Source organism: Lingula anatina, chromosome 5, assembly GCF_051362555.1.
Source record: "Lingula anatina isolate TDL-2025a chromosome 5, LinAna3.0, whole genome shotgun sequence".
Classification (NCBI taxonomy): Eukaryota; Metazoa; Brachiopoda; class Lingulata; order Lingulida; family Lingulidae; genus Lingula; species Lingula anatina.
In genome coordinates, this window is record NC_141771.1 from 2,732,044 (window position 1) to 2,756,928 (window position 24,885).

General features: G+C 35.5%; 2 long non-coding RNA genes across 2 annotated transcripts; one reads left to right on the forward strand and one right to left on the reverse strand.

Annotated features, from left to right (window-relative positions):
* Nucleotides 1-3,902: 3,902 nt before the first annotated feature.
* Nucleotides 3,903-9,672, reverse strand: LOC147761478 (uncharacterized). Its single transcript, XR_015334796.1, has 3 exons — nt 9,319-9,672; nt 8,706-8,748; nt 3,903-4,071 (listed from the first exon to the last, which is right to left on the reverse strand). It is a non-coding gene; the product is annotated as an uncharacterized LOC147761478 (long non-coding RNA).
* LOC147761479 (uncharacterized) lies at nt 4,374-6,632 on the forward strand. The gene is made up of 3 exons (XR_015334420.1): nt 4,374-4,527; nt 5,563-5,629; nt 6,138-6,632. It is a non-coding gene; the product is annotated as an uncharacterized LOC147761479 (long non-coding RNA).
* Nucleotides 9,673-24,885: the final 15,213 nt, after the last annotated feature.

Genomic DNA, 24,885 nt, shown 5'->3' on the forward strand with positions numbered 1-24,885 from the left:
AGAAGTAATCCATATTTATATTTGTCTATTTATTTATTTATTTATTTATTTATTTATCTATTTTCTATGTAGTATAGAGGGCTAACAAATGTAACTGTCACATTTAATGGTCGAATAAATTGTTTTATTATTATTATTATTATTATTATTATTATATATGGGGAGAGGAAAATTGAACTGAGTTCTTCTAAAAGTTGCTGAAGTGTGGTATTGATGGTTACCTTTAATAACCACACTGTCAAGTCAATGTGCACTGAATCAAAAGCAGAGTAAAGTTATAAAAAGTCTACTACCTTGTACTAGAAACTCATTCTGTCTCCATAGGGGGGGAAAAAGATTCTCTTAGCCCAATAGTGTTCAATATGCAGACTGATGATCTGGACAAGTTAAATCAGCCAATACTGATCCTCTATTTCTGCAGCAAGCATCCATCAATTGCATGTTTTCACATAGATGAACTAGTTATCGTCTACAAATCTGCTTAAGTCTACATTCTAGTCTGAATATACTATGGGCTCGTTGTAAAAATGGAGACTCAATATAAACCTAAGAAATATTGTTTGAAATAATCATTCTGCACAGTTACCCACCCTCATACTCTGCAAATGCTATACAGGTGCAGAGCATGTTTGAATTGTTAAAGAAAATGTGTGCCTGGGAATTTTTCTTACACAACATGTATAAGTAATTTATCTTTGGAAAGAATAACCATGAAAACCAAGAGAAGCTATTTTAAACTGCATAAGTATTAACCAATTAACCCCCTTAACTCTAACAGCAGTTAAAAAAATTATTGATTCAAAAATAAATTGCATAGTACACTTCAACTGTGATACATGGTCATTTAAAACTTAAAGATACATACAAAGTCAATTTTTGTCACAGAAACCAACCAAATGCCAGCATATAGTTTCAAGTAGTATAACTAAGAGAATTACCGAAAGGCATTGTTTAATTTTACCCGAAAATGATGTTTGAACAGATTTTTCTGCTGGTATTCTAAGCTGTATGTCAATGGGGCAGGAAAGTAGGTCACGGAAGTATGTTAAATTTACAACCATAAATTTAAAGAAAGGAGCAGTCTAAAGGTCTTTTATGGCTGATCAAGTGATCTATTCAGTTTATCCCTTGGCATGTCAAATTTATGTGAGTCATATAAGAATCTAGTAGAAGTGGTTTACACGTGTTACTGGGAATCCACGCTCCACCGATGCTCGGTTTGTATGTACCTTTAAGGGAAAGTCATTCATTAAAAATTCGCACAAGCCGTTCAATAAGTAAGTTTCATTCTACAGTATCAAACATAGCTATGTTTTGTGAGTTCTTATCTATCTTGAACAACAAATAAAAGCTCCCTATCCATTAAGTAAATTACGTAATTATCAAACATAGCAAAAAGAAAAATGCATCTTTTCATTTACTTTTACACTAATTTTGAAGGGGAATAAACAGTGGATGTGTGTACTACTGCATTGTATGTATGGAAAAGCCTACTAGATGAATATAGAAATATTCAAGCAACTATTAAATGTAAACAAGCAGTCATGGACTAAAACAGTGAAAAACTTATTTTGAGACTTTTCTAACACATGGAGAAACCAATCAGTGGACACCGACTTTTAAGATTTCAGTAAAATTTACAACAGTATCATATAACATAATACCATAAAGACCTGCCCCATCTCAAAACTAGAGGATCAGAGAGGCGATACCTCCTCCAAATATTTTACCACCAGCTGGAGTAAGCGCATTCGTATAGACCCCCCCTCCCCACAAAAAAAAGGGACACCACCACCAGTCATGTGCTTGACAAGCTGTAAAAAATGCCATCAACAAGAATTCTCAAAATATGCAAAATATATATAACACTAAAAATGGTACAATCAAAGTTCAGTTCATCGTTAGGTAGGTCAAAGGTCAATTTCAAGGTCACAGTAAATTTTCAGTATATGACTTCCTATTCAAGTTCAATAGTAGCTATGGACCTATCTCATCCAGTTTTGGAGATAAAAGGGTACCAAAATTTGCAAAGTTCAATTCATCATGAAAAGTAGGTCAAAGGTCAATTTCAAGGTCACATTTAGACTGCCAGTATATGACTTCCTATTCAAGTTTTGTAGTAACGATGGACGTATCTCTGTCAGTTTTGAAAATAAAAGCACTAAAAAGTTGCAAAGCTCAGTTTATGGTGTAAAGTAGGTCAAAGGTCAATTTCAAGGTCTCATTAAGATTGCCAGTATATGACTTCCTATTCAACTTTATTAGTAACCATGGACCTATCTCTGCCAGGTTTGGAGTAAAAAGGAAAAGAAATTAGCAAAGTTTAGTTCATGGTGATAAGTAGGTCAAAGGTCTATTTTAAGGTTACAGAAAATTGCCTCTAATGACTTTCTATTCAAATTCAATAGTAACTATGGACATCTTTTTGCCAGTTTTGGAGATAAAAGTGTACCAAAATTTGCAAAGTTCAATTCATGATGAAAAGTAGGTCAAAGGTCAATTTCAAGGTCACATTTAGACTGCCAGTATATGACTGCCTATTCAACTTTAATAGTAACTATGGACCTATCTCTGCCAGGTTTGGAGTAAAAAGGAAAAGAAATTAGCAAAGTTCAGTTCATGGTGAAAAGTAGGTCAAAGGTCAAATTTCAAGGTCTCATTAAGATTGCCAGTATATGACTTCCTATTCAAGTTCAATAGTAACTGTGGACCTATCTCTGCCAGTTTTGGAGATAAAACGGAAGCAAAATTTGCAAAGTTCAATTCATGATAAAAAGTAGGTCAAAGGTCAATTTCAAGGTCACATTTAGATGGCCAGCATATGACTTCCTATTCAACTTCAATAGTAACTATGGACCTAACTCTGCCAGTTCTTGAGATATAAGGGACTAAATGTTATAATTTTAAATAAATTCCTACAGAAAAAATTATTAAAATAAAGAAAGGGTCATTTTGGTTGAAATTCTTGAAATGGGAGGTGCTCAGAAATTCCAGATGTTCAAATTTCATGACATAATGTCATTTTTGACCACAAGTTGTCTGCCTCGCCAAGCTTTATGTTTCATTTTCCCGCGGTTCAAAATTTATTATCCATTACCGTATTGCACATTTTGCTTTCACCACCAATATGTACTTTTTGATACAGCGTAACTCGAAAACCGTATGGAATACAAAAAAACGGAGACTGCCTCCAGTGTTGGGCTTTACATGCTCTACAAATTGCAAAAAAGAATGGGTCTCTAGCATTAATGGTTCCCGAATTAGAGACAGTTTTCAGTTCCGGTATCTTATGGCCGCTACTCCCGTGAAAATGCACCGACTGACCCCAAATTCACGGAGATGAAAGATGACCCGAAGGGTAACTCTTTCCAATTATAATATTGGTAAAGTCTGTGTAGGGTCTGAATAACAGCCCAAATAATTTTTTTTTCGTAAAAAATTTTGTTTTTTTGAAAATTTTGGCCCGTTTAACCTTGAAATAAAGGTTAAGGTCAAATCCAAGGGCGAAATCTACACATATGACTTTTGAAAAGCTGTCTGTAGAAATTTTCCCCATAATTCCTTCCATAGGGTAGATAATTAGCATTTAATTTTGCATTTTTAGACAAGGGTGCATTGCAATGAGTGCCACACCTAGACCCCAATACGAGTTGAGATTATAGATGACCTAACTCCAAGAGATGGGTATGGAGGCCTTTACTGTCTAGGAGGAGAAGCGGTTATGGTAACACAGCGACGGAGCCGGCAGAACGATCCAGACCGGACTAAAACCATGTGTACTGCCAGCCCTAACGCTGGTGGTACAATAAACTACCCACATTTTGCCTATGATAAAGCATCATTTATATATATATATATATATATATATATATATATATATATATATATATATATAACCTTTTCTTTGTACTTACTGTCTAGAAGCTATCTAAATAAAATGCACATTTCTGGTACTTACTACTAATAGATGATCCTGAGACTTAAATGACAATGATCTAAACAAATACTTACATTCTACACTGATTATGCTGACTAACTTAGCTGGGTGGCTTCTTACACTTCAACAGTGAGCTGGAAGAAACAAGAGGAAGAATATGATATATACCCAATGAATAAGGAAAGATTACTCAATCCAGCACTGATGTCTTTATGTCAAAAACATACTGCTTTATTTTTTATCAGCAAGTAAATTATTGAGAAGAAACTTAAGGTAAAGAGATCTCTCTAACTTTATTATATTACCAGTAACATTACCAATTACTCTGATATAGAACAAAAGAAACGTCCTTTGGAACAAAGTACACTAAACAATACTGCTTTTTATATCACAGGCTGTTCAAAACCATGAAACCCATTCTGTCCAGTGAATACAAGAGAGCTAAGATCTAATATACCAAAGATTGGACACTCGGCAATTCTTCAAAGGGTAATCCGATTAACTGGGGAAAGACGTTCGTACGGCGGAAGTAGTCAGTCGCGTTGTGTTCGTGCGGAGGTCGAGCTCTGTTGCATGTAGGCGATTTCAAGGTAGGTAAAATACCGCTTTTAGTCTTGTAGTTTCTCTGAAAATGTATGTGCAGAAGGGAAAACTAACAAGGTTCACTTGTGTGTAAAATTTGCAATATTTTGGAGCAGATGTCATCGTGAAAAATTGCCTTCAATCCGTTGTTGCATTCTAATTAGCAATATGGCGACGAACAAGCAAGTCTGAATGCCTTGTTACCTAAGGTCTAACACGGGTAATTTGATTTTTTATACGTTGAATTTTATATTATTGATGACTGAATAACACGTTGGTTTTATTGGTTGATAATTTAATTTAAAACGGCTTCGTTTTCTATGAAAATTTAAACAATAATTCGGGCAATATAGCAAGATGGCGGTGCAGATCATAATCGCCGGGTTCAAATGCAAAGCCGAGCACGAAAGTGGATCTGCACAATGCGTTGACAGTTTTACTATGTCCATCTAAACAAGCAGTGGACGGCCCTAGGGATAAACTTAGTTAAGATTTAGCTTGTTTTCTTGGAAATATTTATCAGTAAAGATGACGATAAAACAAGATGGCGGGGACTATCGTTATCGAGGGGCTTAAAGTGCAAGGCCAAACATGAAATTGGACCTGTACTTTGAGTTGACAGTTAAACTGTGTCCATCTAAACAAGTAGTGGAAGGTCTTAGGGATAAACTTAGTTAAAATTTAGCTTGTTTTCTTGGAAATATTTATCGGTAAAGATGACGATAAAACAAGATGGCGGCAACTATCGTTATCGAGGGGCTTAAAATGCAAGGCCAAACACGAAATTGGACCTGTACTTTGCGTTGACAGTTGAACTGTGTCCATCTTAATAAGTAGTGGAAGGCCTTAGGGATAAACTTAGATAAAATTAACGTAGTTTCTTAGAAATATTTATTGGTAAAGATGACAATAAAACAAGATGGCGGCAACTATCGTTATCAATGGGCAACAAACGATGGTATTTTTATCCGTGATTTATACCTAAGTAAAACAATGCGATAAAATGTGTCTCACATCCTTATAATCATTATTTTTGTTTTCAGATGCCATTAAAATGGGTAAAGGCTCACAGGAGAAAAAATAAATAGAAAAATCTGGCAGCAAAAATCGGTAAGCTTTCTGGTCTATAACTAGAACTTAAGTTTATGGAGTTGAAAGTAAAATGTTTTATATACATGGGCACTATTATTCTGTCCCCGGCAACATTATTTCCAGTATAGAATACAAAGGCTACATGTAGTTGCTCTCACCACAGTGGACTTACACAAATGACAAATAATAAGAGACTAGCACATGTCAGAACCTTTTTAACAGTAAAATATTATTTTATTATCTCAGATGAATGTAATAATACAAGTGTTGCAGATGATTTAGTTGCACCACTGTCAAGTTTGCTAAGTGATTGTCAACAATCAGAATGACACACTGATGTATTAAATAAGCAAATGATTCACAACAAAATTGTAAGCTGCCCGAAATTAAATATTTAATTTTTGCTCGATAGTTTTACAAGTGCACAAAGAGCTAGGTCAGTGTTGTCCGCACAGTGGACTTTAACATAACATGAGCAATTAACACATGTCAGCATCTTTTTAACTGTGTGATAATATTTTTTCAGATATATGTTGCAATGGAAGTGATTCTGATGACGACGTACCTCTGTCAAGTTAACTCGGTGCTACTCAAGAACCTGACAGGCACATTGATATTTCAGCAAATGGACCACCTTGAAACTAGCCATATGTTGTTCTTCATGAAAAAACAAATATATCACTATAAATTGTCTCCCTTCTGTAAACTCTGAAGTTTAGTGTACTGTCAAGTCTAGGTTGGAATTGGTCAGTAGTGCTCTTAGCAATAGATAAATATTATCATCAAGTGCATAATTTTATTGAATGAGATATTAATCCTGAAACAAGTCAAAATAGGGGGAAAATGCTATAATTCTTTGTCATGTGAAACTAGTACTCCTAAATAAATTACCTATCTGTTGTGATTGTGTCAGTCAGTGGTATCTAAAGGTGTTAACATTTTTATTTGCATTTCAATTTCTGTGCCTTATTAAATCTATAATAAAATGCTTATGAACAGAATATGACTTGTATTATGTTACTTTAACAGCCAGAAATGAATGATCAGTTTTAAATGCCAAATCTGATGAAATGTTGATAATTTTTAGCAATCATCTTTTAATTAGTCATTTTTTAGTGAGATGGCAAACAAAATTGTTACACATATTATTCTTCCAATACATTCTGTGGAAGATGTTCAAAAGACTGATGTTTCAAAACTGATTTTGCATGATTAAGAAGTCGCATGATTAAGAAGTCGCAAGGAAACTATATTGCATGTGTTCTTTATAAATATGAAAAAAACGAGTTTACTTTTATTTGATTGTCTTACCTTTCACTATTATTATGAAGTAGTACCCAAATAAGTGTTTGTGAAAGCGAAATTAAAAACTTCTTTTTCTTAAAGGGTTTTTTTCAGTCCTTTTTGTTTCACTGATTTGCTATGAGTATTCTGGTAAATTTCAATCAATTATGCTCTAAAAGAATGACCGCTGATAGTGACAAAGTTTTACAAACATGCATAATAGATCAAGTTTCTATTTTGGTGTAGCTTCACCAGTTTCTCCCAGTAGGTTAGCATGGCCTTATTGTCCAAAACAGCATCGAATATCACTATCAGTTACGTTGATAATCTCGTCACGTTTCCGGCTGTATCTCCACGTTGAGTCAATTTCTATAAAATGGCAGCTGTTGTTACAGGTAGTGCGCTATTCAGTATTGCCTCTACTTAATACCAATTATTAAGACAACTACGAAATGTAAACAAACTGTACATCTTTAGCACTTTTTAATAAAACAACTCCATGTGTGCCAGTGCTAATCCAATATGACGGATCTACTTGACGACGATGTGGCGTCCTCGAGAATGCACGAGAAATCACGCTATTCGCTAAACACGGGCTAGGTACAATGGGGATTAAAATAAAGCCCGGCTATCAAAACAACTTAAGGGGAACAATAGAGCAATGTTTTCCCGTACGAACGTCTGTTCAAAAGGAAAATGCGGCTGTCCAATCTTTCCGTTTATTAGATCTTAGATGAGAGGCAATTTCTCTCCAATAAAGAAATGTGGCATTAATTAAGGGTGAGAAATCTGGGGTGTCCTGTTGTGAGAAGTACATGTGAGAACTATTAAAATAAGTCCAACACTGATGTGGACCCCATTTCTGCAGCAAGCATCTATCAATTGCATGTTTTTACAGAGATGAACTAGTTATCGTCTACAAATCTGCTAAAAGTCTACATTCTAGCCTGAATATACTACAGGCTTGCTGTAAAAAAAAGGGAGACTCAAAATAAACTTAAGAAATATTGTCTGAAATAATCATTCTGCACAGTTACCCACCCTCATACACTGCAAATGCTATACACAGGGGCGGATTTAGGCCGTCTTCAAGGTCTTCTGGAAGACGATCAGATTTTCAAGTTTACATTGACGGGTATTTATTTTTTTCTGTCGAAAGACGGTCAAAAATGGAGGATGGATCAACAAAGATAATTTGGAAGACTGTCAGAAAGTGTCTCTGGATCTGCCCCTGATACAGGTGCAGAGCATGTTGAATTGTTAAGGAAAATGTGTACCTGGGAATTTTTCTTACACAGACTTGTATAATATTATATAATCTCTTGAGAATTTGACCATAAGAACCCAGAGAGCCTATTAAAAGCTGAATCAGTACAAGCATTTACCAATGAACAGCTCAACCCTAGTATCAGTAAAAGAAAAGTATTTGATACTAAAATAAATTTCATAGTACTCTACATCTGTTATAGTCATTCAAAACTCTAAGAAAGGTCATCAATTGAAAAGTAGCTCAAGAAGTTCAATAACCTGCATTCTACAGCATCAAACTTATTTTGACATTTTTCTAATAGAAAAACCAGTTAGTAAACAGGGGCTTTTTAGATTTCAGGAAAACAAACAATGGTATTACATAAATTAAAATAATGCCATAAAAAGCCGCTGTAAAAAAAAATTACTCACATTACCTATAATAAGGTTTCTACCTATCTATAAGTATTATTTTTTCTATGTACTAAACTTCTTTAATACTACTTGCTATCTAGATAAAATGCATACTTCTGGTACTTAGATTATATAAAACAATACTCACATTCTATTGGAACACTGGGTGGCTTCTTTGCTTCAACTGTGAGCTGGAAGAAACAGAGGAAGAATATGATGTATACCCAATGAATAAATAAGAACTACTTAATCCAGAATTCATGTTAATACCCCCGTATATCAAAAACATACACCTTCACAATTCCTCATCACAACTGTTGAGAGGAAACTAAGGTAACTCAATAAATATATTATAATATAGAATGAACCTTGACCCCTTTGAGGCAAAGTACACTATACAGTATACAATACTGTTCTGCATATCACAGGCTATTCAACATCATAAAACCCATTCTGCCCTATGAATCCATTAAGGGCAAATTCTCCTCAATAAGTTTTATTTTCCCCATTTTCTGATCTTAACTTCTTTTATCATGAGCAATGTTGATGCACAACTCCAGAAGTTACTACACAGTATCAGATAAAGCTTTGGAATTCAGATTTGACTACATGATTATCTTCAGCATCTGATGTTATGTATAACATTTTAAACTGTTGATTAAGACTTTTTGCTATATACTTGCTCTTGAATTGTTTTCAAGAGCAGTAAAATTTCCTCCCCTAACATACCTGTGAATATTAAACTGAAATTTACAACTTACCAGACTTCTGTAAACTTTGTCAATCCTTGACTTGTAAGTAGCTGCACTGCACGTTTGTAGGTCACTGCATCTCATTAGTCAAATGAACTAATTTTGGGATTATGGGTAATCTCATGATGAGAGGATTGAATCTTCCCAAAAAGTGTGATAGCTTATCTGTTCTCCTCTCCACTAGAATTAACCCATAGTGTAATAAAACTGCAGTAACTGCTGCACATTTCTTCCAAAATGTGGCTTTTACTTTTTGAGTATGCCATAGAAATTATATTCTAAATTGCATTGCATTTCTAACAATTTATTAATATATCAATGTAACTTGAAAAGTAATTAGTACTGTCTATTGTTTGTAGCTAGAAAAGAACGTAGCACTGACTATTGCTTTTAACTTGAAATGTCTTTTGAAGGCAAACACTGATACCAGCTGGTATATTACAGTACTGATCACATCACTAAACAAAACATTTAAATAAATGTAAATTAAATACTTCTAATTTTTTAGAGGTCTCTGTAGTTAATCAGATCATGACTATTTAGTTAGTTGGGGAGAATCAACCAGTTATTAAAATTTTCAAACAAAATATGTGAAAAATTAAAATTTCACAAAAACCTATTTAGAAAATGTAACTAGCAATAAAAAATTTAAATGTCTTCAGGCCCATGGAACTTCAATGTCACACCTTTTACCAAAATGTAAACAAGGATACCTATACTGAAATAAGTTTATTTCCATTTTCAACACATTTTTACATAAAACAAAATCAAAATAATCAATTTACTGCCATTTTTACTGTCAATTGCTGACACAAGAAAGTATCAGTAGAACAATTTTAAATGTCCAATTTGATCCATTCTGAGATTTTAAACAGAGCGAATGATTGATCTGACAAATTGCAATGATATGAGTTTATTTCCAATTTAACTCTTTATTCCACAATACACAAAAACAGGTTTTCCATCATTTTTTATAATCAATTAACAATATTGTAAACATGCAGAAAATGTCACCCCTTGACGGCATTCTCAGACCATGATACTCTTTTAACACTACTCATACTCAAATAGCTGCGAGGATTTCTTTCGAACAAGTTCAGCTAATTAATTGCCCACTTGTACGTATGCATTCCATATGTAACATCCGGTCTTGACCGCGATTCACAGTTAACTCCAATTTAACCCAGCTCACGATCTGGGTTCATTTCGACCGCAATCAAGGGGACGATGTTTTTTTATAATCAATTAACAATATTGTAAACATGCAGACAATGTCAAGAGAACACTTTAACATATCTAATTAGTTCAATAATGAGACTGTTAACATGCCTGAGAATTAAATGAGAAAAAACACTTATATCCAAAAAAAAAAAAAGGCATAACTTCATCAAAACTGAACCAATCAAGTTGATTTTCAAACTCAACCTGTATTATGGTAAGATTGATCACTCCATTGATTTTCAAGACAATAGGCTTACTGGTTTTCCTTGAAATGTGTTCTCAGTGTTGCATATACACTATTGAAAAAAATGGTCCAATCATGCTGATTTTCGATCTTGTCCTGCGTATTATGAATATTTATCAGTTCTGTAAGTTTCAAGCCAAAAGGTAAAATGGTTTTTCACTTATTGTGTTTTCAGTGGTGCATATATGCTGCAAAAAGTAAAAAAACAGCATAAATTAAAAAAAAAAAAAAATGGCCCAATCATGCTGATTTTCAAACTTGACCTGCCTATTATGAATACTCATCAGTTCTGTAAGTTTCAAGCCAAAAGGTACAATGGTTTTCCACTTATTGTGTTTTCAGTGTTGCATATATGCTGCAAAAAGTGAAAAAACTGCATAAATTTTTATAAAAATGGCCCGATCATGCTGATTTTCAAACTTGACCTGCGTTTTGTGAATGTCTATCAGTTCTGTAAGTTTCAAGCCAAAAGGTAAAACAGTTTTTTACTTATCATGTTATCGGTGTTGCATATATACTGAAAAAAGTGAAAAAACAGCATAACTTCAATAAAAATGGTCCGATCAAGCTGATTTTCGAACTTGACCTGCGTATAATGAATATTTATCAGTTCAGCAAGTTTCAAACCAAAAGGTAAAATGGTTTTCCACTCATCGTGTTATCGGTGCTGCATATATGCTGAAAAAAGTGAAAAAACAGCATAACTTCCCTACAAATGGCCCGATCATGCTAATTTTCGAACTTGACCTGTGGATTATGAATATTCATCAGTTCTGTAAGTTTCAAGCCAAAAGGTACAATGGTTTTCCACTTATTGTGTTTTCAGTGTTGCATATATGCTGCAAAAAGTGAAAAAACTGCATAATTTTTTATAAAAATGGCCCGATCATGCTGATTTTCGAACTTGACCTGCGTTTTGTGAATGTCTATCAGTTCTGTAAGTTTCAAGCCAAAAGGTAAAACAGTTTTTTACTTATCATGTTATCGGTGTTGCATATATACTGAAAAAAGTGAAAAAACAGCATAACTTCAATAAAAATGGTCCGATCATGCTGATTTTCGAACTTGACCTGTGGATTATGAATATTCATCAGTTCTGTAAGTTTCAAGCCAAAAGGTAAAACGGTTCTTCACTTTTCGCGTTATCTGTATTGCATATATGTTGAAAAAAGTGAAAAAAACAGCAAAACTGCCCTAAAAATGGCCAGATCATGCTGATTTTCTAACTTTACCTGCGTATTATGAATATTCATCAGTTCTGTAAGTTTCAAGCCAAAAGGTAAAACGGTATTTCACTTATCGTGTTATCGGTGTTGCATATATGCTGAAAAAAGTGAAAAAACAGCGTAACTTCCCTAAAAATGACCCGATCATGCTAATTTTCGAACTTGACCTGCGTATTATGAATATTCATCTGTGCTGTAAGTTTCAAGCCAAAAGCAAAAACGGTTTTCCACTTATCGTGGTATCGGTGTTGCATATATGCTGAAAAAAGTGAAAAAACAGCGTAACTTCCCTAAAAATGACCCAATCATGCTGATTTTCGAACTTGACCTGCGTATTATGAATATTCATCAGTTTTGTAAGTTTCAAGCCAAAAAGTAAAATGGTTTTCCACTAATCGTGTTATCGGTGCTGCATATATGCTGAAAAAAGTGAAAAAACAGCATAACTTCCCTAAAAATGGCCCGATCATGCGGATTTTCGAACTTGACCTGCATATTATGAATATTCATCAGTTCTGTAAGTTTCAAGCCAAAAGCAAAAACGGTTTTCCACTTATCGTGTTATCAGTAAAAGTGCACGACGGCGACGACGGCGACGACGGCACCGACGGCGACGACGGCGACGACGACAGACGCAGATGATGGCTATATGTACAGACACATCTGTGTCTGTACATAAAAATGAAGATTGCATTCATATGACCACTGATTTTATTTGAAGAGACAATGTCTGAGATTTTGCCTGAAGGAAGAGACTTTATGTGATTTTATAGACTTACTAGTAACTTATCTACTTAATGACAGTTTTTTTGAATTTTAAACACCTTACCTGATATTAATCAATGGTTTCTGGATTTAAATTAAATTTAATGAAGATTTTTTTTAAATTGAAATAATCGTGAATCTTGGATTGGGTGAAAAACACTATAATAGTGAAAAAAAAAACTGCCTTGACTCCAGGAATAAGGTGGGAATTAAGTTCTTTCACAGGACTGGTAATAATTTTCTTGACATGAATCATTAAACAATTCATATAAAATACATTTATGATTGTTTGAATTTAATATTATAATATTTTTATAAAAAGTTTCTTTGAGATGTCTTTTTGTATTATTTTCCCATTCCCATCACATTATTTAGTTGGTTGAAGATATTGTTCAGTGTAATGTTATGAATTAATTAAACAGTTTAAAATATATCACTAATCTTTTTGTTTCTACTGCAACACAGGCAGATCAAGTCCTCTGAAGAATTCATCCATTAATTAGCTAGCTAATTTTTCAGTTATACCTTGCAGTCTGTAGATTTCAGATGCTTAAGATATTTCATCAGGACATTGATCTGCCTGTGCATCAGACATGTTATTACAGTGCTCTACTACGTATGTAATTCTGGATAAAATTATTTTGCCTTTGGTCCAATGATGTAAATCACTGAGCCCCTGGTTTTAGGTTGGGTCATTAATCGTTGTGCAAATTGCAGATACCTCGGTGACCAGTTGGCCTACCGTTGGCCCAATGTTAAAGCAATGTTGGTTTGAGGTTGGGTAATCGTTGGACTGATGTTGGTTATTAGTAGAACCAACGTAAATACACTGTTGGTTACAGGTTGGGTAATTGTTGGGCCAACGTTGAATATTAGTTGGCCCAATGTAGGGCCAACGTATTTTGGTTGGGAATATGTTGGCAATGCGTTAGCATTGAAATTGACCAACGTCGGGCCAACGTTGGCCAAATACGTTCAGCCAACCGTTGGCCAAAGTGAGCACTTAGATGGAAACCCAACGTTGGGCCAACGTATGCATGGTCAACCAAGGCAACGTTGGGCCAACGTTGGGCCAACGTTTGCATGCTATCTGGGATATTATGTCATATTAATCCTTCCAGACAGTGTTGTCATCTGCCATTCATTGTTGAATGGATAACTCTTATTTGCGTATGTTGGTGCATGTATAGATAAATGTTCACAGTTTTCTGTTTATCCATGAATTTCAAATGTCCATGGTGTCCGTATAGTATATATCCAATGGGAATGACACAGAAATGCATGTCAAAGGAAAAACTGAACTACATATATCTAAGCAGTTATCTTCAAAATCCAATACAGTTATGTATATCAGGCAAAGTTGTAATGTGTCATGGTTTAAATCATGCATAAGTTCATGATAATCTTATACATGTATATAATCATGCTAATAACATTTTCATAGTTTCAATAACAGTAAAATAATAGACTTATAATAAAATAATAATAACTCAATCTGGCATCCCATATTATTGAATTTATATTGCATGTGCATCACTCTCAGGCCTATCCAACTACCAGACTTGGCACCGAATGATCCTGAATTCACCGGCAGATCGGACCACAATACCCATTTTTAAGGTGGGCGTCAGTACGCACTTTGAAGTATCAGACAAGACACTGCTCTTGCCTAGTACGCAATGTGATGGCAAAGATTCTGAGTTGGGTTGGAAAGTAGTGCATCTCATCTCAAAATTTGTTCCGGGGCATGATACTGTGAAATGCGACTGACCCACACCTTGAAAACTGGTAGTGTGGTCCTATCTACCGATGAATTCAGGTGCAGTCTGGTATTTGGGTAGGCCTGAATGTAAACAAAAGTAAATTCACTTAACAAACATGATGTATTAAAAGATGAATAGTGTTTACATTTGTTTTAAGTATCAGGTATCAGAAAACATTCAGACAATTACAATGTATATCAGTCAAACAAAATAAACATAAGTCTACAAGCAATTCACATTATTTCTTGTAATCAGTACTTCCCCCTTGTCCTACATGAACAATATTCAGGTTCCTATCAGTCATGTCTGGGGGAAAAATAATCATATGACCGCTGAACTCCAATTAGTCCCCCACCTAATACGAATAAAAGCGTTTAGAAAAGCTCTTTCCTTCAATATGTGATGTGGCCAAACAATTTTTACGGTGCATGAAGATAAACAGTTAAAGAATATCCACAATAAAATTCGGCAACCGAGAGAAGCGCCAACATATAGATAATTGCGATAGTATTTATGTCAAAATATCAAAATGAATAGCCCCGCCGTTAGAGCCTTTTAACCAATCAAAGCAACGGAAAGGGGGTCACGTCACCTTCCCACCAGGCCATGCCATGTAAACAAAGCAGCATGGTCGGCTGTAGTGAGGAGTCTGAGGAGGGAGACGCGAAATCTTCGCCAAATTCTCATCTTTCGTGTTGCATGCACATAGAAGAAGGTAGCTTATTAAGAGACTCTAGATACCATCACACGTTTTCGCTGGGAAACTTTTAGAGTCGCAGCGAAACAATGGCTGAAATTTGGCAGCAGAGAAGCCGCTGCTGTTCAGTGGATCCGTACGGATTTAGATAGAGGATTCGACGATTTGGAAGCCAAACCACGATGTCACTTCTCTTGCTACAGAAAGCTATCTCAGGCGGCAAAGAAGTATGAGAAAGCTGAGAAACAAGGCAGTCTTGCTGAAGAAGGTATGTCAACATATTGTAATTTGTTTTTAAGTCAGCTCCGATCGTGTGATGTTTACATCGTACGTGGCTGATGTTACATAACAATATGTGACTGATAAAAGTGATATGAAAGAAAGAAAAAAAAAAGAAAATGATAAAAACAAGTTTATTAGTGTTATTATTATTTTATTTGTAAATACTTAGAGGTTTTAAGATTTGAAACAACTCATTCTCTGCTGAATCTGCTGAATAAGATAGTAAAAGACCCCATTTCCAGAGATTAGATCGATCTACTTTAGGGGTTCACGCTAAACAGCTGTCAGTGGGGTGGACACGAAAGTTAATTACCCCCTTACAGCTTGTAGTAGGCGGGACGGACATTTAAGCCAGGTTATCTGACAGTAATCTAGTGAGACTCCCCACGGGGACAGATCAATCTAAAAGCTCTGGGAATACAGTCTAAGCTAGCTGGATGTTCTTGCCATGATTAACATCTCATTATTAGTTCATCCATTTTAGCATTGCATTTACACAAAATAATGTAAGGCTTCACACAACAAGATATACAAACAAATATTATGGTGGGATTTTATGAGACAGAGGCTTAAGTATCATGGTAGAATATTTTATGTTATTTGTGGAGTGGTCCTCCCCCCCCCCCCCCCCCAATACATTGCTGAACATGTGCAACCATTAGTGAATATAAATGTGTATAGGCTAAGCCCAACTTCAATGAGAATGTATTTTAGGGATTATTTATTGTATCTTGTGAGCCAGAAAAAGTAGGATAGCTTTTCACAGAACAAGCTGCAATGTGATTAATTTAATTAGGACTGTTAGGAATAATCCTTGTAACTTTCCCTTATGAATAGAATCAGTAAAGGTATACATAAATAGTATCAATAAAGAATTACGTTGACAAACAGTATCAATAAAGGAATAATGATAATGAGTAGGGTGACTGGTAGATGTAGTTCAGTTAAAGAGAAGAGGCACTTTTATTCAAGGCATCTTATATTAATCCGGGCAGCAGAATTATAGTGGGCTCCCTTTTAATTATTAGATCTTTAAGCTTGATTAATTTGTCTTTGTTGCAACAAATATTAAACAGTGGGTCTCATTTGCCTGTAGTTTGTTACAGTTTAGTTCCTCATAAAAGGAACATGCTGAGCCACTAATACATTAAATCTTATACCTACCCTATGCCCTTTGAATCATGAGGATATATGTAATTATACTTGTCAATATCACTTGGTGTCAATCATTTGATAAACTCACATGCTACTGTCTTATCTTATTTCATTATTATTTATTTATTTTATAGTGAAATCATAGTGATTGTATATACAATTGCACTTGCAACAATCAAGGATTTGCGGTCTGCTCTGTATTTGCTAAATCATTTGTGTAACCAGGTATCCAGATGTATTTATTTGAAATATGTATTCTCTGTTGTCTTTTTATTTGTACAGGGCAAATGTTTTTATAACTGAATTTTGAGCACATTACTATTTTTTACATATCTTTGTTACACCCATTTGGATATTTATCCAACTTAATTTAAGGTTGTTTCTGTAATAGTCAGTATCTGCACATTATAATTCACTAATATATATGGTATGAAAAGTAAAATGCTTTTTTTGCTTCTTTTACAGAACCATCAACCAGTTGTACTCTTCCCAAAATACAAGGTCCATCTCCCAAGAAATTGAGATCAGTCTCAGGGTTTGGTATATCAAAGTCACCAGTGCTGCCAGCTATCTGCATTATTTGTAAAAAAAAAAAAAAAAAAGTTGTGGTCGTCTAATTTTTGCAAGTGTTTTGATATTTAATGGAGACACACTCATTTTGATGTAATTTTAACATTCATAATATTTTTTTTTTGTTTTGTATGTCCTTAATTTGTTTGAGATTGAGCTATTTAATTCCTGCCAGAATAGTTTTTCGATTTTTATGTTCAATATTTCTACAAGGTTTTCTATTTGATATAATTTCTTTGGTGGGTTGTTATCTTCGGATAGATTCTGTCCTTGTGTTTCCCTTTGTATCTTGCTCAAGATTGTGCACCTGATTTACAGTTCTATTATCTACTGGTAGTTGTTCCAGTCTAAGACTAATCTTTAGACAGGTTTAGTTATAGTTGAAATAATAGGGTAACTGCCGAGCTCAGCTCTAAAAATGGTATTGCTAGCCTGCTTTCTTAGACCTACAATCCATTTGCAAAACTTTAAGTGTACCTGTTCAAATGGCATTTTATTAATCTTTTTTCTGATATGCACAGGAAATGTATAAAGTTATAATTTCACAGTTGAAATAATTAAGTTGGAAAAAATATATTATATATATCATAAAAGCCTTGTTAAATGTGAGCTATTATTTCTTTTAATATTCTGTTGTTACTAGACAATGCTGCAATTAATTGCAAAAATCAAACTTCTTTAAAAATAGTACCTTTGCAATTTTAAGATAAACTTGAACATAAAAACCTCAATTATTCTACCTAATGAAGCACTTAGATATTTTTGAAATAATTTTTTGAGCACTTGCCAGCTTCATAAACAGACAGCCCTCATGATACCTAGTTTGTAACTCTACACATGGATTTATACTATTTATCAGTGTAAAATATTGAGTAAAATAATTTTCAGTGATTATATGCGCTTTAATTCAATGTAACATTACTGAACATACATGTAAGTGATTATATGATCACTATATAGGGTAATAGTGTGACCTGTGTGCGATTGTAGTAGAAGTGGTACAGTGCAGTCTACGGGCTATATACTACATACCTTCTTGCTGTGAATTCACGTCAACATTTAGCCAATTATATAAATACACGTATTCTCCAACTATTTAAATCTTTCTCTCAATATTGACATCGATTTTAAAATCCTAGGACGTATTTTTTTTTTATTTAAACAACGCATGGGAATCATCTATTAAATGTGCAAGCTTCGCATGAAAATTCATTGTTTACATCGATCAGATGTAGGTCAAGTTATCACGTGACCCCTTTCCGTTGCTTTGATTGGTTTAAAGGGCAGAACGGCAGCACTTGGAACTACTCGGATGTCTCCGCACTCGACAGTCGAGGACTGCCGATTGGAACGGCAGGGCTATTCATTTTGATGTTTCAGCATAAATACTATCGCAATTATCTATATGTTGGCGCATCCTACGGTTGCCGAATTTATTGTGGGTATTTTTTAACTGTTTATCTTACATGCACCGTGAAAATTGTCTGGCCACTGAAGCTTTTTACACAATGAAACGATAGACCAGTGTAGGCAAGGGACTAAATTGGATCATTCTGGAAAAGACTTCACTTACATTTTAAACATAAAAAACAAATGCCATCAACAATGAGATTTGAGAGCATCTTTTAAAATTTCAATAACAGTTTAGTAGCGTCATTACCAAGATAAAATCTACATACAAATCTAAATTCTATCTGATGAAAATATGACTTAACCACATTTACTACACCCACTTTGCTGTCTGTCTTATGAGGTATTATTTTCAATTGCGCCTGTGCATGAATTTTAGGCATGTTCTATTTTTATTAAAACACCCCTAACTCTTTTTTTTTGTTTGTTTTCTATCTCGTCACTTTTATGCTATTTGCTTTTATTTTTGAGGTTTTCAATTGGTTTCCAAGTATTCTGACCATAAGGGAACCCTTTTCACTGTGTCTCATGGTCTTTTCTGACTTGACCTCATAAGACCTTTGTAGTAAATGTGCAGTAGCTCAGTATTGTGTTAGAGAATATCAGTGTTGTGAGTGTTGTGATCTCGGGAGAATACTGGAGACTTGAGAAAAGTATGGTGCTGGGAAATCAGATTTGGTGTCTTGTTGGTTTGAATCTAAGAACATCTTAAAGAACATCACATTGGCGACAAGGAATTATGGAGGAGGAAGAACCCCAAGCAGTAAACTTGACGCATATACCAACTTTTCCACCTTTCATCATCAGACAGGAACCGAACACCGTCTTTAAAAGATGGGGAAAATGGAAGGAAAGATTTGAAAACCTCATGGTTGCATTGAACATCAAAAACTCGCAACAGAAGAGAGCCATGCTTTTACATTTAGCTGGTGAGGAATTTTTAGACATTTTTGAGAATCTGCCAGACAGAGGGGACTCATATGAAGATGCGGTAGCTTCTTTTGGACAGTACGTAAGACCTCATCATAATCCTGAGTTTGAAATTTACAAATTTCGAAGCTGTAAGCAAGAACCTAGTGAAACCATTGATTCATACCATATCAAACTAAGACAAATAGGAGCCAACTGTGGATTTGAAAATTTGGACAGAGAGGTTAAGTCACAAATTATACAAGGATGTACATCCCATAAGTTGAGAAGAAAAGCTCTTAGTGACCAGACTCTCACACTGAATAACTTGCTTACACATGCTAGAGCTTTAGAGCTGTCTGAACAAAGGTCCCATATTATGGAGGGCGATACCAGTCCTACCACAGTCTATGCCGTGAAAAAATCAGCACAAGCCCAAGCACCTAAACCACACAAGCCAAGTCATAACAAGTCCAAAACACAGCCAAAACAGGGTTTCAGGGAGTGTTGGTTCTGCGGTGGAGAGTACCCACACAAAGGAGTTTGTCCTGCCAAGGGTAAAATCTGCAGAAAATGTAACAAGTTGAACCATTTCCAAATCAAATGCCGAAGTAAAGAGAACAAAACAAAACCTGATCATGCTCCTATCAGTACTGTAAATGAAAATAAATGTAGCAAGTATATTATTGCTTTACAGGTTAGCTCACAGTCTATTGACTTTGAGCTAGATACTGGTGCGTCTGTCACGTTGATTGGGCAAGATTTGTATGAATCAAAGTTCAAAGATCACCCTTTACGTCAATCAGATTTGCATCTCACATCTTATTGCGGCAATCCTCTTAATTTATTGGGGGAAATAACAGTCACAGTGAGTTACAATGACCAGTCTGTAGACCTACCATTAGTAGTGGTGGAGGGATCTAAACCTGCATTGTTGGGGCAAAATTGGTTAGAGAAAATAAAGTTAGATTGGTCCAATGTCTTTTCTGTACAGAGTGACCCAAAGTTAAAGTCACTTCTGTCACAATACAAAGATGTATTTGCTCCAAGTCAAGGGTCAATCAAAGGTTTTGAAGCAGATGTTTACATTCCTGAAGGTACAACTCCCATATTCAAGAAAGCTTATAGTGTACCCTACCCTCTGCAAGATAAGGTCAAATCTCAGCTGTTGGAGGCAGTTGAAAAGGGTCATTATACCAAAGTAGAAAGTAGTAAGTGGGCGAGTCCACAAGTCACTGTTGTAAAACCATCAGGGGATCTGAGGTTATGTGGTGACTATAAGGTCACAGTTAATACAGTACTAGACAAAGACCCATATCCACTCCCAACTATTCAGTCAGTACTAGCCAAACATGCAAAAGGGAAATTCAGATCTAAAATAGATTTGCGCGAAGCATTTTCCCAGTTAAAATTGAGTGAGAAGTCAAAACAATATCTCACGATTAACACTTTGATTGGTTTGTTACGCCCAGAGCGAATGCCGTATGGTATTACGACTGCTCCGCAGCAGTTTCAACGCGTTATGGATCAAGTGTTGGATGGTATTGAGGAGGCTGCTTGTTCTATTGATGATATACTCATCACTACTGACACAGTAGAAGAACATTACATAGCACTACAACGTGTGCTGCAGAGACTCCGTCAGTACAATATCCGTGCGCGTTTGTCAAAGTGTAGTTTCATTCAGAAACGTATTGATATTCTTGGTCATACACTGGATGAAAGTGGTATACATCCAAGTGCCAAGAACATAGAAAATATCATGAATATGCCCAAGCCTGAAAATGTTTCAGAGCTCAAGTCATTCCTGGGAATGTTAAACTTTTATGGGAAATTCATAAAGAACATGTCTACTCAGGTGTCCACACTAAACAGGCTCTTAAGCAAAAATGTAGAGTGGAACTGGACAAAGGAGTGTGATGCTGCATTTAATGCTGCCAAGTCTGCTATTTCTGCAGAGTCATGTCTCACACCCTATGATCCAAAACGGCCAATCGTATTAGCTTGTGATGCATCATCAGTGGGGATTGGTGCAGTCATAAGTCATATTATGGAAGATGGTTCTGAACGCCCCATTGAAACAGCCTCTCGTACTCTTTCTAAAGCAGAAAAGAATTATGCTCAAATTGAGAAAGAGGCTTTAGCCATCATATTTGGTGTGAAGAAATTCCACATGTATTTATATGGAAGAGAGTTTACTCTTATTACAGACCATCTGCCTCTTGTGAAAATATTCAATTCACATACTGGTATACCGTCATTAGCTGCAGCTAGAATGCAACGCTGGAGTTTGATTCTGTCAGCTTACAATTACAAGATAAAATATAGAAAGTCTGCTGACAATGCAAGTGCAGATTGCTTTTCACGGTTACCAAATAAAAATTCTGAGCCTAGTGAGGATAACGAGTTTGTTGTCCATTGTGTGTCTTTCACAGAAGAATTACCTGTGAAAGCGAGTGATATTAGCAAAGCCACTATGAAGGACCCAGTCTTGTCCAGAGTGTATGATTTCACTCTTAATGGTTGGCCAAGCTATGTCAAAGATGATTCTTTGATGCCTTACTTTAGACGCAGAAATGAACTTACTGTTGACCAAGGTTGCATACTTTGGGGATTACGTGTCATCATACCACCTTGTTATCGTGACCGTTTACTTCGTGAATTACACGAAGAACATCATGGGATTGTTAGAATGAAGTCCTTAGCTAGAGGGTACTTGTGGTGGCCTGGACTAGATTCTGGAATTGAGTCTTTGGTCTCTGGATGTGATGAATGTCAATCAAACAGAGCCTTGCCAGCTGTTGCACCACTGATCCCATGGTCTTTCCCTTCACGTGTGTGGGAGAGGGTCCATATTGATTTCTTTGAGAAAGACAATCGTTCTTATTTGATACTGATTGATGCATATTCGAAGTGGATAGAAGTAGAAGAAATGCAATCTACTACTGCTTCGAAAACAATTGATGTTTTACGTTCGTGGTTTGCAAGAGCAGGTTTGCCTGAGATTATTGTCAGATAATGGACCACAGTTTACCTCAGGGGAGTTTCGTAAATTCTGTGAAATGAATGGAATAAATCACAAACTTATACCTCCGTACCATGCAAGCACGAATGGTGCCGCTGAGCGTTCAGTGCAAGTTATCAAACAAGGGCTAACAAAACATATGTTAGAGAATAGGGAAGGTTCCCGCAGTCTGAGATTATCCCAGTTAATGATGCTGTATAGAATAACTCCGCATTCAACAACTGGTGTCAGTCCTTCTGAATTGTTCATGAAGCGTCAGATTAGGTCAAAATTTTCTCTTTTGAAACCCAGCCTTTCTATGTCTGTTGAAACAAAACAGGAAAAGCAATGTCAGTATCATGACAAACGTCCCAAGTCACGTCACTTTAACCTGTATGATAAGGTCAGAGTTCGCAATTTCAGAGGGGGGCAAGAGAAATGGGTTTCTGGTTGCATTGTGAAAGTTTGTGGACCTCAGACATATGTTGTACAAATTGGCAGATCGAAACGCTTTGTGCATATTGATCATATAATTGGTCCCACTGTTTCAAATGAAATGCCATTTTCTGATGAAGTTAATGTGACACTACCTTCGAGAGAAAATGTTGAATCTGATAATCAAACAAAGACTGAATTTGAGCAACCTGAGCCAAGGTTTTATTCAGAACCTGTTCAAATTGAGCATGAATCAGGTGATACAATGGACAATAGTGATGCAAAATTACCTGACAAATCTGAAGCTAGCAGTACATTTGTATCTGATGATGTTGAGGCTAGTCCTACTGTTGATAAACAACCAGTTCGCAGATATCCACAAAGGGAGCGCAAAGCACCTGAGAGACTAACTTACACTTGACTGAGAAATATTACTGTCATTAAAATTTTCTAAAGACGTATTGTCTTACATGTAAGATGACCAAGGACTGTTAAAGGATTAATGAGAACTGTTGATCTGTTTACACTCTGAAGTGATTATTTAGAGTGCCTCTGAGTATTTGTAACATTTTAGTTTATTTAGTTTTGTCATTATATAAGTAAAAAAAAAAAAAATGCACATTTAAAGTCATTGTGGTGCATATCTCAAGAGGGAGAGATGTAGTAAATGTGCAGTAGCTCAGTATTGTGTTAGAGAATATCAGTGTTGTGAGTGTTGTGATCTCGGGAGAATACTGGAGACTTGAGAAAAGTATGGTGCTGGGAAATCAGATTTGGTGTCTTGTTGGTTTGAATCTAAGAACATCTTAAAGAACATCACAACCTTTTCTACTTAAAATAATTCATCTTAGTCTGTGACAAATTCCTCTGTTCCTCTGTTTCAATTTCAGACTGCTCTTCATTCTGCTAAAACTACCACTGGGAAAATCTTGCAGTTCTGTATCATCAGTATCTAGCAGTCTCATTTTGTTATTTTCGTGGGCTATCTCTTGAGCAATGTTCAATTTCTTCATCAAATTTTGAATGTGATAATTCATTGACTGGATGTTTTATCACTGGTTACAGAAGAACTTTAACTTGTCTGGAATAACCTTCTGGGTGTGGTGAATTTCTTCCTTTGGGAACATATACATGATGTAAAAGAAAACATCAATTATCATATGGTCCATGATCACTAACAAGAAGTGCTGAGCTTCTTTCTGCCTAAGTGGAAGTTAATTTGATGCCAATTAAGTACATGTATGCGAGTATGTGATAACTGACACAAAGTTCTTATCTTCATGTTGCGGTTTTAACAATTCCTCTCTGGAAACAAATGACTGGTAATATTGACATTTTGATTAACGGTATCTGCTGCTGTTAGGGTTCCCATTGCTTTTGTCTTGTAGAAATGCTGGATCTTAATTGTGCCTTGTGCCTACATCCTTGGCAAAAAGCCATACACTCTGTTTGGTCTGTAGTGTTTGCATATGTAAACAAAAACTTTAATCATGTCTCAGCATTTCCTTTAATATTAATAATTCAGTTCGTATGTGGCACCATATTTAAGAAAAATGTCCTTTTTGCTGTTGTAGTGGATGGCCTGATATGTGCTCATTTTTTGGTTAAGATCTCCCTACACAGTGTACGCTGTCCCTCTGTAATGTTTGGGTTTTCAAGAAAATAGTTAAATAATATCTCAAAACTTTTTTTACTGCTGACATACCAGTTGTTTTTATGTTGTTTTGCATGCTGTGACCATATGTTCAAGAATGTTGTCCCCTCTCTTGCTGTCAGGGATTTGGTTACGTGCATCTTGTAGAATTGTTGGAGCATGTTTTCTGATATATCCTTATTTTTTGCTAAAATTTTCATACACATGGAATGCTCTGTCTCTGTAGTGCCCATGGGGACAA